Source organism: Macrobrachium rosenbergii, chromosome 23 (assembly GCF_040412425.1).
Source record: "Macrobrachium rosenbergii isolate ZJJX-2024 chromosome 23, ASM4041242v1, whole genome shotgun sequence".
Lineage (NCBI taxonomy): Eukaryota > Metazoa > Arthropoda > Malacostraca > Decapoda > Palaemonidae > Macrobrachium > Macrobrachium rosenbergii.
Window position 1 is genome coordinate 29991595 of NC_089763.1, and position 18281 is coordinate 30009875.

An 18281-nucleotide genomic window follows, 5' to 3' on the forward strand; every position below is an offset into this window, starting at 1 on the left:
GACTTTCTGTAAATCTACTCTCTCTCTCTCTCTCTCTCTCTCTCTCTCTCTCTCTCTCTCTCTCTCTCTCTCTCTCTCTCTCCGTGCATATTCAAACTGTACATAACACAGAAACGTGAACCACAGAGAGAAATACATGTATTACAAAACATCTGCAATAAGCAAATAATTAAATGCCAAAACTAACTATCAATCTTCCATCAGTGTTGTCGAGAAATCTCTCATCAAAACCCACCATCCTGCAGTAGCTTTAAAGGCATTCTCCGAGGTGGAAGACGTACGAGAATGCCTTTTGTTTACTCATAAAAGAAAGTGGGATTTGAAATACTCCTCTCCACCACTCCAGCATTTTTACGATGCCATGAATTCGTTATCTCTCCCCGCCCCCTCCCCTCTCCAGCCCCCTCCCCGAGAGATGTTTTATTCAGCACGAAACGCCGCTAGTTTGTGTATATGGGCTCTTAAACGCCGGGCACTCGGAACGTAAACAAACTCGCGCTGGAGAGCCGCTGCTCCTCAAGTACACTCACTTGAGGCCCAAATTCTCTTCTTCTCCTCACGCAGCTCAGGACTCGTTATGCATTGAACTGAATGTAGAGTTCAGGCCAAAGGCCAAAGCGCTGGGACCTATGAGGTCATTCGGCGCTGAAACGGAAATTGACAGGGAAAGGTCTGAAAGGTGTAACAGGAGGAAAACCTCAAAGCAGTTGCACTTTGAATCAGTTGTTAGGAGAGTAAGAGAGTAGGAAAAGCACGCTGCAAAGATAATGAAGTAATGCCTACAGTGCACCGCACTGACAGCACTACCCACCTACGGGTAGGATTCGTTATGAATCGTTACCTGCATCACACGAGTCAGTTCTGAAGGCCGGGCCTGAAGTCCAGATCCGTTATTTCCGCACAATTGACTTCGGTGCATCAGTGCCTTTAAAAATCGGTTGTAAAATCAGTCTTTACTCTTTCTACTTTTGAAATTGGAGAACCTTCGTGATCCATGATAAGTATTCGCATCCTAGTCGATCTGTCTGTCACGTCTGATGTTCAAACTTGGTTATTCCTATGAATGATTAAAGCGAATTATTTTTCTATATACGCATGTTATTTTTTTCTGCAAAAATAAAATAAAATAAAATAAACCAAACAGTACTTTGGATTTTTTGTCGTGCAAAAAAAGAATTGTGAGCTTTGTGAGTGAAGATTAAAAAAATGTGGTTTTTGTTATTAATACACATCATATCAACTTTGCATTTTAGCTTTTTTTGTTTAGTCAGCAATTCAGGGGCGCGAGAACTGACTGCTGATTTGAAAGGGGTGCATACATTGAAAAAGGTTAAGAACCACTGAGCTACAGTTTTGTATTATTTTAAATGATTCATAATTCTTCGCATTATAGTTTCCTTTCACAAACACGCACACGCACAAAAGAGAACATACAAATTTTGAAAAGAAGAAGAAAGGATATAGGAAATTCGTATCTAGTGATGTATAGCAATATTATAAAAACATTTTACCGAGAGATGCTCAAAACACGGTAATCTGATTGAGGCGAGTAAAGACAATTTTGACCAAGTTGAACTGGATACAATATATATCCTATAGATAATGTTATATATATACAAACCAATTTTTTTGTGGTTATTTTTATTTTTATACAACAATGCAAAGAAAATAAAGATTATAATTTATTAATCTGAAAAAAAAAAAAGTGGCAAGCTGGAAGGGGAAGAAAAGACAAAACGAAAAACAAAGATTTAATTTCAGTGTGATGAATAAATAATATGAGGATTTCATTAAAGTGAAGGTTTTCTATATAATTTTCATAATTAGAGGTAAATGTTTATTCCTAGTTTTCATTGCCTTCCAATCATCAGTAACCTTTATATATATATATATATATATATATATATATATATATATATATATATATATATATATATATATATATATATATATATATATATATATATTATTTATATATATATTTATATACATATATATATATACACACACTATACAAATTGTGTATTTAAACAACAAATTCTGTCCATTTTACCAACTCAAAATCAACATTGAGGTTAACCTATCAACCCCAGTGGGCCATCCCTAACCTACTGCACATATTATCATTCCAAGCATGGAATGAAACATTGTACTCATTCCTGCATTAACTCTAACATCCCAAATGCTCTTTAATAGAGCACAACAGAGTAAATTACGGACAACGTTAAAAACGGAGCTTCGTCCGTGAAATTCCGGCCTTATTAAAATATAAAAGTGAACTTTGCACGGGGATCCCTCCGATAAAAACTTTATTGCAAGGCAACACCTGGGGTCGGCGCAATTAAACGCGGTGGAAAACATATTTAGGTGAAGTTTCCCTCCAAGTAATATTCGGAGTTGTTTTGACTTTTGCATTGCAGACGCTATTGCTGTGTTAATCCTTTGAATGTGTATTAGAATAGAAGCGCAATTAGTTCAGAACTGTACAGATATTATGCAATTTGGTTTTGGTAGCAAAACATTGAGTATGTGTGTATATATAATATATATATATATATATATATATATATATATATATATATATATATATATATATATATATATATATATATATATATTTTATGTGTGTTTGTATATGTATATATATATATATATATATATGTACATATTTACATATATACATACATACATATATATATATATATATATATATATATATATATATATATATATATATATATATATATATATATATATATATATATATACATATAAATATACTACAAAAACTATAAGTAATGAATTATTCCCTGAAAATTCCTAGAAGCAATATATTTATACATACACATATATATATATATATATATATATATATATATCTCCATATATATATATATATATATATATATATGAATCTCCATACTAAAACTACAAAGTTAACGAATCATTCCCTGAATTCCTAGAAGCAAACTGAAGGAAACTCTTCCAGCACAAAAAAAAAAAAACTCTATACTCCTTCAGAGAAATGTGAGACAAACCTCCGTTATCAAAAGTTTCCCTACCACGAATATCTGGGAGAAGGAAACCAATTTATCCAGCACTAAATTTGCGTGTAGGCGAAGTGCCCTCGAACTGGTTAAAAGTTTTAATGTACGGGGCTCGTAGCTTTTAAACTCACAGAGACGGCTAGCTGAATCTGGGGAGCCGTTATGTAGGGGAATAATATATTGTGTCTCTCAAACTTTCTTTCCCGTCGAGCAGAACTCGGTAAAACCTCGATGGGTAAATATGGACAAAAGAACGCATACATAGTTCTTCCAGCTAGGGAAGACGCCCTGCTCCTCCGGAATTCCTTTACAAACGATTAAGTAGGGGTTTAAGTAAATGATAATCATATGGAGGTGTCTCTGTGCATAAAGCTGTGAGTTGTTATTCTTTTTGAGCTAACATTATTAAAATAAAATAATTCCTTATGCTTATTTGCAGAAGTTAATACCAATCACAAACGTCAAAAGAATCATATAATACCTATGTGACTATATATATATATATATATATATATATATATATATATATATATATATATATATATATATATATGTATATCTGTATATACATATATATATTAGTATGTATATATGTATAAATAAATAAATAGTATGTATATATAATAAATAAATAAATATATATATATATATATATATAAATACATATAAATATATATGTGTGTATATATATATAAATATACAGCATATTACATATGTATATAAATTAATATATATATATATATATATATATATAGAGAGAGAGAGAGAGAGAGAGAGAGAGAGAGAGAGAGAGAGAGAGAGAGAGAGAGAGAGAGAGAGAGAGAGAGAACTGAGTCTGTGTAATAAGCAGTTCATCTCAACCCTGGAAACTCAATGACTCAGTGTTGGCGTCCGAGGCAAGATTTTTAATTCTTTCCATGTTAATTAATTGCTTTCACAACTGAGGCAACAAGATTTGACGATGAAAAGGCCTTCCATTAAAAACCTATCCCCCTCTGACGTCATGCGTAGGTGTTGATGACGTCACTCAAGATTCAAGCGAAAAAATAAGGATTTTTGATGACCTTAAGATCTCTGTATGCTGTTGTTTGCAGCGTATAAGATCGTTGGCGTTGGGTGAAAGCAATTTGTCAGAAAAGATCTAAAGAAATATTCTTCTTAGGTAACGAGTGCCAAAACAGGATTAAGTTTCAAATAATGTATTTGAAAGAGTTATAAGTTATATACCAATTACATATAACACTGTTTCTTGAAAAGAGTATGAATTGCAAGCAATCACTGTTTATGTTTTTTTTGTCTGCATTTTACCTAACTCTCTTGATATTTATTAATTGAACAATACATTAAAACACGCCAATCTTTGTAAGGTGTAATCAGCCAAAATAAGCGTCTTGGTTGAGTGTGGCAACGCGGGGCTCATGTTTGTCAGGTCCGCTTATTGCTCTTTGCCTGCCGCTCACCAGTCTACCCAACAGCTGTGCGTGAGTTATAACGTCTGCTGGGGTCAAGAAAAAGGGGTGTGGAGCTGGCAACCTCATTTCTAGGGGTTTGCTGAGAAACCACCCCGTAACACCCACCTTCTCCTCGTATAGTATATATATATATATATATATATATATACTGTATATATATATATATATATATATATATATATGTGTGTGTGTGTGTGTGTTTGTACTGCATGTCTCTGTAATGCATATATATATATATATATATATATATATATATATATATATATATATATATATATATATATATATGTATATGTGTTTATGTATGTATTACCACACACACACACATATGTAGAGCATTGCTCTCTGTAATGCAATATATTATACACACACACACACACACACACACACACACACACACACATATATAATATATATATATATATATAGGCATATATATATATATATATATATACATATATATATATATATATATATATAATATATATATATATATATATATATATATACATATATACATATAATATATATATATATATATAATATATATACACAGTATATATATACATATATATAGTGTATAAAAATATATATAAATATGTATTTATACTTCACTTTGGGAAGACTAAGAAGATTCTCACTTTTTTTTAATAAGCAATAAAAAGTCAGTGCTAAGGGGCGTTAAACGATGACAAATTCTCCAGGGAAAACACGAGGGCGGCTGCAAGCTTAGTCTGGACCTCTGGACACGTAACACCGACAGCAATATCTTTTATTTTATTTTTTTTTTTACACCAACTGACATTATACCAATGGTATTAAACCGTCACTAAGTCTGTTTTTATTGTCTTAATTTTTCACTACTTGATTGACTGATTCGCATCACGTAATTGGCGTCGCAATGACTATGGTCTTCGGTTTTAGCAACAGTGATTCACTGCTTGACTGATTAGCATCACGTAAATTGGCGTCGCAATGACTATGGCCATCGGTTTTAGCAACAGTGATCGACCGTTTGATATAATTCAATAAACCGGCGAGATTCTTCTCTCTCTTTCTTCAAGCCTTCAGCTGCAAACTCTTGAGGACAGAGTCAACAGAGTATAAACCCAAGAGGACCCAAAGGGAAGTCGGCTGCAGATTCATGGGAAAATGTGATAAATAAATAAATAAATAAATATGAAGGAATAGAGAATAAAACCGATACACATAAAATTCAGACGTCAGATGGGAGCAAGATGTGGTAAATAAATAAATATGAAGGAATAGACATTAAAACCGATACACTTGAAATTCAGGAGACGCCAGCAGAGACCAGAAATGAATTTGTTCCGCGCTTAAATATTTAGAGATAAAAAAAAACTAAGCGGCGGTGACAGCGACCAAAAATGTGACTATTATTATTATTATTATTATTATTATTATTATTATTATTATTATTATTATTATTATTATTATTATTATTATTCAGAAAATGAACTCTGTTCATATGGAACAAGCCCGCAGTGACCACTGACTTGAATTCAAGCTTCCAAAGAATGTGGGTTTCACTAGACATCTTTGGCTAAACTAACCGCCAACACGAATAGTCCTATGTATCCTGTAATAAAAAAAGGCAAAAATATTATTATTTTATAATAAAACCCGAAGTCCAGGCAAGAGTGAAGCTAACGAGCAAAATGAACAAAAATAAAAACCCGTTGCCTTCAAATATCCACGCGGCTGAATCCTCCGCGAGAGAGAAATGAGTAAATGGACCTCAAAGTATCAAAAGGGGTAAAACTGGAATTCGCGAGATGGACAGAAAGATAACAAGTCCGCTAAAGGGAAAATGTATCAACCTCGCGCCGGAGGAATGTAGGGACTCAGGAGTGAAAGGAAGTGTTCATTCCGAATCTTATTTATAAAAATTTTAATATATCTTTGATTTTTGATAACCGATCTCTTCTCTCTGTACTTTCTATTGCATTATGGTATTTCTTTCGAATGAACGCCATATTCTTTGGAAGCTGGAGTTTAAAGTTAGTTGTCCCTGTACGTCAGTTCCATACGAATATGGTTCATCTCCAGAATAATAATACACACACATTAATAATATACATTAATAATAATATGTAATAATAATACTCCAGTAGCATGAGTTTTTAGTGAAATAAAATCACAGTTATATACATAACTGTGGATTTATTTCTCCATTAATATTAATAAATAATAATAATAATAATAATAATAATAAAAATTATTATTATTATTATTATTATTATTATTATTATTATTATTATTATTATTATTATTGGAGAAACAAATCCACAGTTATGTATATAACTGTGGATTTGTTTTTCCATTTAAAAACTCATGCTACTCTGAGTATTATTATTATTATTATTATTATTATTATTATTATTATTATTATTATTCCAAGACGAAAGTACAAAATGTGAAAAAAGTTCAAATGCGCTCTTACGATCTTATCAATTCAGACTTTAACACAGGATGAGATACGGGCGAATGAAGGCGATTAAGATCTTAATGGCGATCTTAATAGTGCATTATTTGCCATAAAGACCCAGTGTTCAACGTCTCGGCCCGGCCAGTTATACGGAAACGCCGGGCTGTTAACTTTTTCATTAAGAGAACGATACCGGTTTTCAGATGGAAGCGAGCAATCAAGCCCTCTCTCTCTCTCTCTCTCTCTCTCTCTCTCTCAAATAGCGGCGATCAATTTAACTCTTTCTCTCTCAAATAGCGGAGAACTATTAAACTCTCTCTCTCTCTCTCTCTCTCTCTCTCTCTCTCTCTCAAATACCGGGAACAATTTAACACTCTCCTCCTCCTCCTCTCTCTCTCTCTCTCTCTCTCTCTCTCTCTCTCTCAGATCCTGAACTTGAACCGAATTCCCTCAGACCTCTTGTTTAGAAAAAAAAAATTAAGCCGAAAGCTGCCTGGAAAGTTATATTGGACAACAGAAAGCAAAGGGAGAATGATATTCTTATTTCATCTTTCGTAAATATGTCTATAATTTCTTATTCATAATTCGTGATAAACGCGCATGCGCACACAACCAGCGTAACGTCATTGTTATTTTAGAAGTCACCTGAAGTGGAACCTCAAACAAATAATCACTAAATGTCTTATCGTCATATATTCGCAAAACAAATTATGTGATTGTGAAATTACTCTGCCATTACCTTTATTTTATGTCAAAAACAAGTAAAAAATGTGCCGAAGTTTCTTCGGCGCAATCGAGTTTTCTGTACAGCCGCTACAGCGTATAATCAAGGCCACCGAAAATAGATCTCATCTTTCTGTGGTCTCGGTATAATACTGTATGAGCCGCGGCCCGATGGTGGCCTATCCTATATGGTTGCCAGACGCACGATTAATGCTAACTTTAACCTTAAATTAGATAAAAACTAATGAAGCTAGACGGCTGAAATTTGGTACGTTTGATGATTGGAGGATGGCTGATCAACATACCAATTTGCAGCCCTCTAGCCCCAGCAGTTTTTAAGATCTGAGGGCGGACAGTAAAAGTGCGGACAGAATAAAGTGCGGACGGGCGAACAAAGCAGGCACAATTGCTTTCTTTTACAGAGAAAAGAACTAAGTATCAGCTAAGCACAAAGCCATTACAGGTTTACAAACGAAGTCTTGAGCGGCACTGAATCGTCTAATTAATTTTGCAAGAGCAAGAGATTACCAATGGCACGATGAGACCTCTTTTCGCCGAGTGGCGGTTAATCCGACGTTTAATTCCCGTTCGTAACGAGCAAATGAGCAATTAGGATTCTAATTTGCGTTGGAATCATATCCATAATGAAGTCGTGGCCTTCCGGGACTTCGCCGCGGAGCCGAAATAGAGTGAGAGGGTGAAACGATTCGTCAGCAAATTCCTCCCGATGATTTTCCGTCCCTTCGTTCGACTGAGAAAAAGGGGGGTAGTGCCGTCGCATTACTTAAGGTTCTTTGCAGCGTGCCTTCCATAGCCCCCTAGCTGCCTGCAACCCCTTTCGCTCCTTTTATTTTACCTCCTTTCATATTCTCCTACCAATTGAGGTTTTCCTCCTGTTACACCTTTCAAACCTTTTTCACTGTCAATGTCCAATTCAGCGCTGAATGACCTCACAGGTCCCAGTGGCTGGCCTTTGGCCTAAATTCTATATTCAGTTCAGTTCAGACAGAGAAAAGGGATTTATGATCCGGTATTGCGTCAACCAATGAGACGAATTAATCTATTTTCTGTCTCTGTTAGTCAAAGAAGCAATGATTGTCGTCGCGATGAATATAAAATGGACATCACGCCGGCGTCTACGTCCATTGCCGATTTTGGTCAACGAAGTCTTTCGGTGATGTTTCTCGTTGAAATAAAATGAAAGTGACGAGATCTTTCGGTAATGGTTCTCGCTGAAATAAAATAAAGGTGACGAAATCTTTCGGTAATGTTTCTCGTTGAAATAAAATCAAAGTGACGAAGTCTTTCAGTAATGGTTCTCGTTGGAATAAAATGAAAGTGACAGAATCTTTCGGTGATGTTTCTCGTTGAAATAAAATGAAAGTGACGAAGTCTTTCGGTAATGCTTCTCGTTGAAATAAAATGAAAGTGACGAAGTCTTTCGGTGATGCGTCTCGTTGAAATAAAATGAAAGTGACAGAATCTTTGGCAATGTTTCTCTTTGAAATAAAATGAAAGTGACGAAATCTTTCGGTAATGTTTCTCGTTCAAATAAAATGAAAGTGACACGAAGTCTTTCGGTAATGGTTCTCGTTGAAATAAAATGAAAGTGACACGAAATCTTTCGGTAATGTTTCTCGTCGAAATAAAATAAAAGTGACATCACACGGGGTTGTGATTTCTCCTAAGTCCTACGCCAATTTCAGCAGGTATTCAAAGACATTCATATACATCAGAAGATATTAGAAGTACTAACAGTTCTATAATGCCCCTCGAGAGGCCCTGATTGATTGCCTAAGCCTCGATCTGAAAGGTCAAAAATTTCGCAAAGATATCCCTTCAGGCAACCAAAGCTAAAACTCGCGCTGGCCTCTCTGGGGAAAGCATCGTCTAAACCCACAGTCGGCTTGAATAATAATAATAATACCCTGAGTTCTACGGTAATAATAATAATCCCCACTCTTTCATGTCAAACAGTCAAATTCTATTTTTTAAAAATAATCCTCATTCTTTCACGTCAAACAATTCAAATTCTAACGTTTATAATTAAGGCTTTGTCAGACTTACCTTGGCTTCCGTTTTGTTCTGTTCTGTTCTGTTATGTTCTGTTCTTAGGCGCCTGCTTTTCCTCTGTCTGATGCAAAAGCACCGTTGAATCAGAGGTGCCTGAAGAGAGAGAGAAGACACTTTTATAGACAGAATAATGTGATTATCAAGCTATCATGACGCATAACTTCCAAAGAACTTCCGAAATCAGAAATTAATTCCCAGAAAACAGAACAGAATTCCTAACCGTTGCCGCGTAATATCCAAAGAGATTCCGACAACAAAATTGAATCCATCGAAAAAATATGGGTTTGCTCTCTATAACCAACATGATACTTTATCAGATGCTCCAAATGTCAAACTAGAATTATTGGAAAAAGTAAAAACTACTGAATTAATGCGTATCCTACAAATGATATCCTTTAAAAAAAAATCATCGAATAATTACCCCTTTTTCATAATTTCCAAAACTCTTGCAAAATCAAAAGAACCACTCCCCAAAAAAAAACAGAGAATTATTACCCATTTGCCATGTAATACCCGAAGAGCCTTCAATGCCAAAACCAGAAACTAGAAAAAACTGGGATTAATACCCGTTTTCTAAGATTCAGAAAACACTCCTATTGTAAAAAAAGAAATCAGTTAAGAAAATCCCCCCCAAAAAATAGACAATTATTACCAGTTTGCTACGTAATTCTCAAAGAGCTTTCGATGTCAAAACTGAAGCTAAAAAAACTGGGATTATTACCTGTTCTATACTATTTAAAAAACACTCCTCACGCAAAAATTAACTCAAGAAAATTCCAAAATAAATAGACAATTATTACCAATTTGCTACGTAATATTCAAAGAGCCTTCAATGTCAAAACTGAAACTAGAAAAAAAATACGGGTTAATACCAGCTTTCTACGATTCAAAAAACACTCCTCATGCAAAAAAAAAATTTAAAAACTAAACAATTATTACCAATTTACTAAGCAATACTCAAAGAGCTTTCAATGTCAAAACCGAAACTGGAAAAAACTGGGATTAATACCTGTTTTGTACGAATCAAAAAACAATCCTCACGCCAAAAAAAATCCAAAAAAAACTAGACAATTATCAGCAATCTGCTTCAAAGTCAGAACCGAAACGAGAAAAAACTTGGATCATTACTCGTTTTCCATGATTCCCAAAAGACTCCTCCAGTAAAAATAAAAAAAGAAAAAAAGCAGTCCTTTGAAATCTAAAGAATTACGACCAATTTTCGCCCGTAATGTCCCAAAAGAACTACTAATAACTCCCCACAACCCCAATTCCGACTCCAGTCACAGCCGCTAATGATCCCGTATCTCGAAGCAGGATATGACTACGTAGGGGATTAAGATCGTAATGGGGCGATTGGCCGTTTCAACAGGGATGTTAATGTTCCCGACCAGTCATCCGCGTGGGAGAACAGTCAGCTGAACAGCTGCTGGAACAGCAAATGAACAGATGTTATCGCGACTGCAATATGTTCTAGCTATGCGAGGTCTAACAGAGGTGTAGAATCATGGTTATTTTCATTTTCAACTTGTTGGTTACCGGGAAGATGCGCTGACGTTTTCATTTTCAACTTGGTAGTTACCGGGAAGGATCGTTGACGGAGATGAAAGTACATTTTTTTGATAAGTAGAGAGATTATAGACAGGAATCCTGATATGGATTAATAACATATATATATATATATATATATATATATATATATATATATATATATATATATATATATATATATATAGATATATATATATATATATATATATATATATATATATATATATATATATTATATATATATATATATATATATATATATATATATATATATATATATATATATATATATATGCTGTACAATATATGTAAATATATACATTACATATTTCTGTATATATATTATATATATATAGTAAAAATGCACCAAAGTTTCTTCATGCACCGAGTTTTCTGTATAGCGTATAATCAAGGCATCTGAAAACAGATCTATCGTTCGGTGGTTGGTATAATGCTGTATGACCTTGGTCCATGAACTTAACTAATGGCCAGGTGGTGGCCTTGCCTATACCGTCTCTAGACGCACGTTTATGGCTAAATTTAACCTTCATTAAAACAAATCTGCTTCACGGCTAGAGGGCTGCAATCATGTGTTTGATGATTGGAAGGTGGATGATCAACATACCAATTTGTAGCCCTCTAGCCTCAGTAGTTTTTAAGATCGGAGGGCGGACAGAAAAAGTGCGGACAGAAAAAGTGCCGACAGGAAAAAGTGCGGACGGACAGACAAAGCCGGCACAATAGTTTTCTCTTCAGAAATCTAAAATTCTCTCGTAATTAGAGTCTGCGTCTCATAAGACGTCCTTTTAATTAAAGCGTACCTGCATGAGAATAAGCATTTCAGCGAAAGCCCACAAGAAGGGGGGAGAAACGCTCCCCTTAATAAAAGCCCTTCGCTTTCAATCTTCTCCAGGCACGGGCTGCATGACAGGATAAACCTCCCCCGAGACGACAGATAAATAAACAGATAAAAAATAAAAATAAAAACAGCGGGATTGTAAACTAGGCCCAGAGGACTTAGGAATGAAGATATATCACCGCCACTTTTGAGGAAAAAAAAAAAAGTCTGTCAGTGACATTAATAAAGGTGCTACGTCGGGAAAAATTCGGGATATATGAGGCCGCTTGCGACTGGAAGTGGTGCCGTCACAATTAATTCTCTGTTGGTCTCGCCTCATGATGCGCAGCATTTGTTTGCTGGTGTTGTTGCATTAAGCGATGATGAGTAGAGACCGCGGCGCCTCGTGCGGCAAATGCGTAATTTTGCGAAGGTACAAAAAAAAAACAAGACGGATTCGTCCGATATATAAAGTAGCCGTGACGTTGATTAGTACTTGCAATCTCTCTTTGCTGCTTCTTTTCTTTTTCTCTTCTCTTCTTTCTTTCTTCTTTCTTTCTTTCTTTCCTCTTCTTCTCTTCTTCTCCTCTCCTTCTTTCTTCTTCTTCTTCCTTCTCCTTCTTCTTCTTCTTTTCTTCTTTCTTCTTATTTCTTTCTTCTTTTTTCTTCTTCTTCTTCTCTTTCTTCTTCTCTTTCTCTTCTCCTCTTCTTCCTCCTTTCTTCTTCTTTTCTATTTTTCTATTCTTCTTTTTATTTTATTTTCTCTTTTTATTCTCTTCTTTCTTCTTCTTCTTCTCCTTCTTCTGCGTTTCCTTTTTCTTCTCCTTTCTCTTCTTCTCTTCTTCTTCTTCTTTCTTTCTTCTTCTTCTTCTTTCTTCTTCTTCTCCCTCTTCTTCTTCTCCTCTCCCATTTGCCACGTCCTAAATTCCCAGAAATTTTCCTCTGCCGCCTTAGAAATGATAATATGAAACTCACTTCAAATACGCAGGGATATAGTTTATGTGACCACGTCTGTGACAGGTACGAGCCGAGCCCATTTGTTTTACTTCTCCGGAATGGGAACAAATAAGAATGAGAGAAAACTTCAGAATTCTCTGAGAAAACGAATGAATCCGAGGGTCATTACCGTGATTTTGCTAAGGAATTAAGAGGCTACCCAAGACTTGCTGTTGTTTATTATTATTATTATTATTATTATATATTATTATTATTATTATTATACATATTATTATTATTATTATTATTATTTATTATTATTATTATTATTATTATTATTATTGTTCGAAGATGAACCCTATTTTATTATTATTATTATTATTACTATTATTATTATTATTATTATTATTATTATTATTATTATTATTATTATTATTATTATCATTCAGAAGATGAACCTTATTCATACGGAACAAGCTCACCAAAGGGGCTACTGATCTGAAATTCAAGCTTCCAAAAAATGTGGTGTTCATTTCAAAGAAGTTACAGAAAGCAATAGAAAATACAGAGAGAGGAGATCAGTTATTAGAAAAACAGATAAATTAACAAATTAATAATTTTAAAAAATCTAAGTAAATTATGAAAATACAAGCTGAATTGTAGTAGGGTAGTAATTGACTTGAACTTCGGAAGTTCCGTTTGCACTACTGTACATTATGAAGCTGGTAAGTGTAGCATCCTTTCTGGCATTAATATTTTTTGCTTACAGCTTCATTACACTTAACTTTATTTAACTTTATCTCTTCTTTCTTTCATAAAACACAGAGACGTAATTGTTATATATATATATATGTATATATATATATATATATATATATATATATATATATATATATATATATATATATATATGAACAAAGTCACAGCCACGAAGGAAAAGTGGAACAACAGGGTTGTTAAGTACTTTCGTCTTATTACCAAGACGTGGTCGCAGCAACTAAAGATATGCAGACAAGGGCATATATATATGGTGGGTATAAGTCCTAAGGGAATACATAAACGGTGGGAGGTCACAGAATGGTCAACGGACTTTACCTTTTTCGTGATTTAAAATCAAATATATATACACATATATATACATGTATGCATATATATACATATACATTTGTGTGAATACATGCATGCTTGTGGGTGAATATTTAATATATCAACTCCGCATGTATACAAACACATCTTCAACACAGCAAAAAAAAAAAAAAACTCTTCCTGCCTCTAAGAGGAGAAATAGAGCAATGTCCAGGTGAAGGATTTCCTGAGGACAGGGAGGAGAATGACGTCACACGTAGCATTTATTCAGGAGCTTTGATTACCTATTCAGGATCACATCCGCCGACCAGAAAGTCAGCTAGCTCTCTCTCTCTCTCTCTCTCTCTCTCTTTTATTCAGCTTTATTTTACCATCTCCAGTTGTCAGGCTCATCGTTTTTCAGAAGTTGTGGACCGAATTTCAACCCTCTCTCTCTCTCTCTCTCTCTCAGCTTTAAATTTTATCGTCTCCAATTGGCAAGCTCATCATTTTGCAGAAGTTATGGCAGTAAATTCACCTCTCTTCTCTTCTCTCTCTCTCTCTCTCTCTCTCTCTCTCTCTCTCTCAGCCATCCAAAACTACAATTAGTCAAACTCCAGTATTTAACGTATTTTGTATTCGGCTGCTTCTTTTTTTAATTTTCCCATTAAAAAAAGGAAAAATCTCCCAAAGTCAACTTAATACTTAATTCATGAAAAATATTTCTATCTGAGAAAATATAAAATAATAAATTTTTTAAGTGCGACAAAAAAAACCGTCTGAATCAGATCAAGAAAGAGAAAAAATCAACAAAATTTCATAAAAAAAAATATTTCTATCTGAGAAAATATCAAATGATAAAAAAAACAACAGACTTTCACAGAATATTTCTACCGGAGAAAATATCAAACGGAAGTGCTTTCAAAACACGTTTCGAATCACGGGAGCGTCCAGGCAGGGAGTGTCCCATTAATTAAAACATTCGCTGGCCAGTCCAAGCGGCCTTCGCCTCTCTTTTATCAATATTCTCCCTCGTCTTTCTTTAGCCTATTTCTCTTTAGATCCGCATTCGTTTTTGGCTTCATCCTTCGCCACGATAATCTGAGGTTTTCAGTCAAATCGAGGAGTTGTAATCACTGTCCTCCTAACTATAAAAAAATTCTGAAAAGAGAGAGAGAGAGAGAGAGAGAGAGAGAGAGAGAGAGAGAGAGAGAGAGAGAGAGAGAAATACTTTCGAAACGATTACAAATTATCCTTTTCACCACAAAAAAAAAGTTCTGAAGGCAAGGGAAGAGAGAGAGAGAGAGAGAGAGAGAGAGAGAGAGAGAGAGAGAGAGAGAGAGAGAGTTTTCCAAGCGATTAGAACAAACTTGCTTTTATCCATTGTTATGCAAAAAAAATCAAAACTGACTTTTCTCCAATGTTATGTGGAAAATAAAAATTCCTGATTGTACTCCAGTTCTAAATAAAAATTAAATTCCTGACTTTTACGCCGTTCTGTGCGTGAAAAAATTTCATGACTTTTGTCGACTTCCACCTGAAAACCAAATTCATTATTTTTTTTTCATACGAAAAAAAAAATCCGTGACTTTTGTCCATTTTTGGGGAAATATTGTAACTTTTAATAATTTTATTATTAAAAAATAGTCATTATTTTTCAATAATAAAATTATTAAAAAATAATGACTTTTATTCATTTTTATATTGAATCATAACTCTTACTCATTTCATTATTAATAAACAGGGATTCTTATTCATTTTTATATAAAGTTAAAGTTAGCAGTAAGCTTTTTTAAATACGTTTAGTTACTTATCCTTTTTAATGCATAACGCTGAAATATAATTTTTATTGGTTATAAGACGAATATCTTGATACCCGTATCTAGCCCAGGCTCGAAGGAAACACGAAACAAGTAAAGAATGCGCCGATGTAACATGAGGAAAACCTCTTGAAAGACGAAAGGTTATAAGAAACGAAACAGAGTTTGATGTTAACACTTGCGAGGGCTACAGACCTGCCTCTTCTAAAATGTCATGAAACAAGAGTTATGGAAGTTGAAAGGGAATTCTGAAGCCGATTTTCTTACTGCTGGCCAGCTTGATTTGACAGACAACAATAACTTTGATATCAGTGTAATAAAACGCATGTGTATCTACCTATTTATTTCTGTGCGGAACAGAAGCTGTTTATGGGTATTGGATTTTCATTTGAGACACCCTCTCTCGCCACTAGCCCCAATCAAGTACGCAGAATGAAGGTTCAAGGAATAGAATAGAATATGGAATTTAGGCCAAAGTCCTATAGCTGGGACCTATGAGGTCACTCAGCGCTGAAACGGAAATTGACAGTAAAAGGGTTCGAAAGGTGTAACAGGAGGAAAACCTCAAAGCAGTTGCACTCTGAAACAATTGTTAGGAGAGGCTGGAAAGTACGATGGAAGAACGTGAATACGAACAGAGGCAGAGTAAAAGGAATGAAAGGGGTTGCAGCTAGGGGTCTAAGGAATGGACGCTGCAAAGAACCTTAAGCAATGCCTACAGTGAACCAAATAAGGTGCACTGACCGCACTACTTACCTGCGGGGGAAGGTACAAACGTCCTCACATTCACGAAGCATTCTCAAGCACGCCAAATCATCGTATACCGAGACACTTAGAAAGAAATAACTGGAAAATGGCTGAATGAACTTCAATTAAGCTTTTTGTTTAAAAAAAGGGGGATAAGAAACACAATCACCAACGAACAGTGAAGCAGAAACAAAGACCAAATTTGAACGGAAAACTAAAACAAAGGTCAAAACATACCGACTTCGCACACACACACACCCCACCCCCACCCCACCCCTCATTTCTCTGGCCCCTTTGATTTTTAAATTTCGGCCAAAACCTCCTCTTCGCCCTCTTGATGGGCAGTATTGTTTACGATCCATATCATAAAACTCGAAAGAGTCTCAATAAATGACTTCGCACAGCACCAGCAAGAGAATACAAACACAACAACGAAGCGGCATGAATGACTTTTCCCTTTTTTCTTCTTCTTCTTCTTCTTCTTCTTCTTTCTTCTTCTTCTTCTTCTTCTTCTTTTTCTTCTTCTTCTTCTTCTCCTCCTTCTGCTTCTTCTTCTTTTTTCTCCTCCTCCTCCTCCTCCTCTATCTTCTTCTTCTTTTTCTTCTTCTTCTCCTTCTTCTTCTTCTTCTTCTTCTTCTTCTTCTTCTTCTCTACTTTTTCTTCTTCTTCTCCTTCTTCTTCTTCTTTTTTCTATTCATCTCCTCCTCCTCCTCCTCCTCCTCCTCCTCCTCCTCCTCCTCCTCCTCCTCCTCCTCCTCCTCCTCCTCCTCCTTCTTCTTCTTCTTCTTCTTCTTCTTCTTCTTCTTCTTCTTCTTCTCTTCCCGGGCGAAACGAACAAGAAGCCAGATCGCGACTCGAAGCACGAAACGATGGCTATAACCTGAGGATAAATGTCTTCTGGGTCGAGGGGAGAAAAAAAAAAAACACAAAAACAAAAACAAAAATAGGGTTCGAACGCATTTTTTTTTTTTTTTTTTTTTACGCGGCGAACTTTTTTCGAGGTTTTACGTCGCTTCGGAAGACGGAAATCTGCATCACGCGAGAGTGATATTTAAAGAGGATATAAAAGGAAAACTGCTCGACCGAACCTTGATTTGTACTGTTTCTATTTTTTTTTTTTTGTCAAGGGGGCGGGATGGGAGGGGGCAGGCGTGCTCAGGATACATCAGTCTAAAAAAATGACGGTAACTTTCACCTTTCCTATAAGATGATAATGCAATCGATAGTACAAACGGTATGGAATATATATATATATATATATATATATATATATATATATATATATATATATATACTGTATATATATTATAAATATATATGTATATATATACACACACACATATATATATACTGTATATTATAAATATATATGTATACACACACACACACACACACACACACACACACACACACATACATATATATATATATATATATATATATATATATATATATATATATATATATATAAATATATACATATGTATATACATATATAAAATATATAACTATATATTTATGTATGTATATATATATATATATATATATATATATATATATATA

At 34.6% G+C, this 18281-nt stretch overlaps 1 protein-coding gene across 1 annotated transcript in view; it reads right to left on the bottom strand.

Moving 5' to 3' along the window:
* Positions 1-18281, bottom strand: part of Hibch (3-hydroxyisobutyryl-CoA hydrolase) — a 233242-nt gene that overhangs the window by 191420 nt on the left and 23541 nt on the right. Inside the window, exon 10 of the transcript XR_010856875.1 lies at positions 9759-9857. The gene's annotated coding sequence lies outside the window, so the exon portion shown is untranslated. The remainder of the gene's footprint in view (positions 1-9758; positions 9858-18281) is intronic.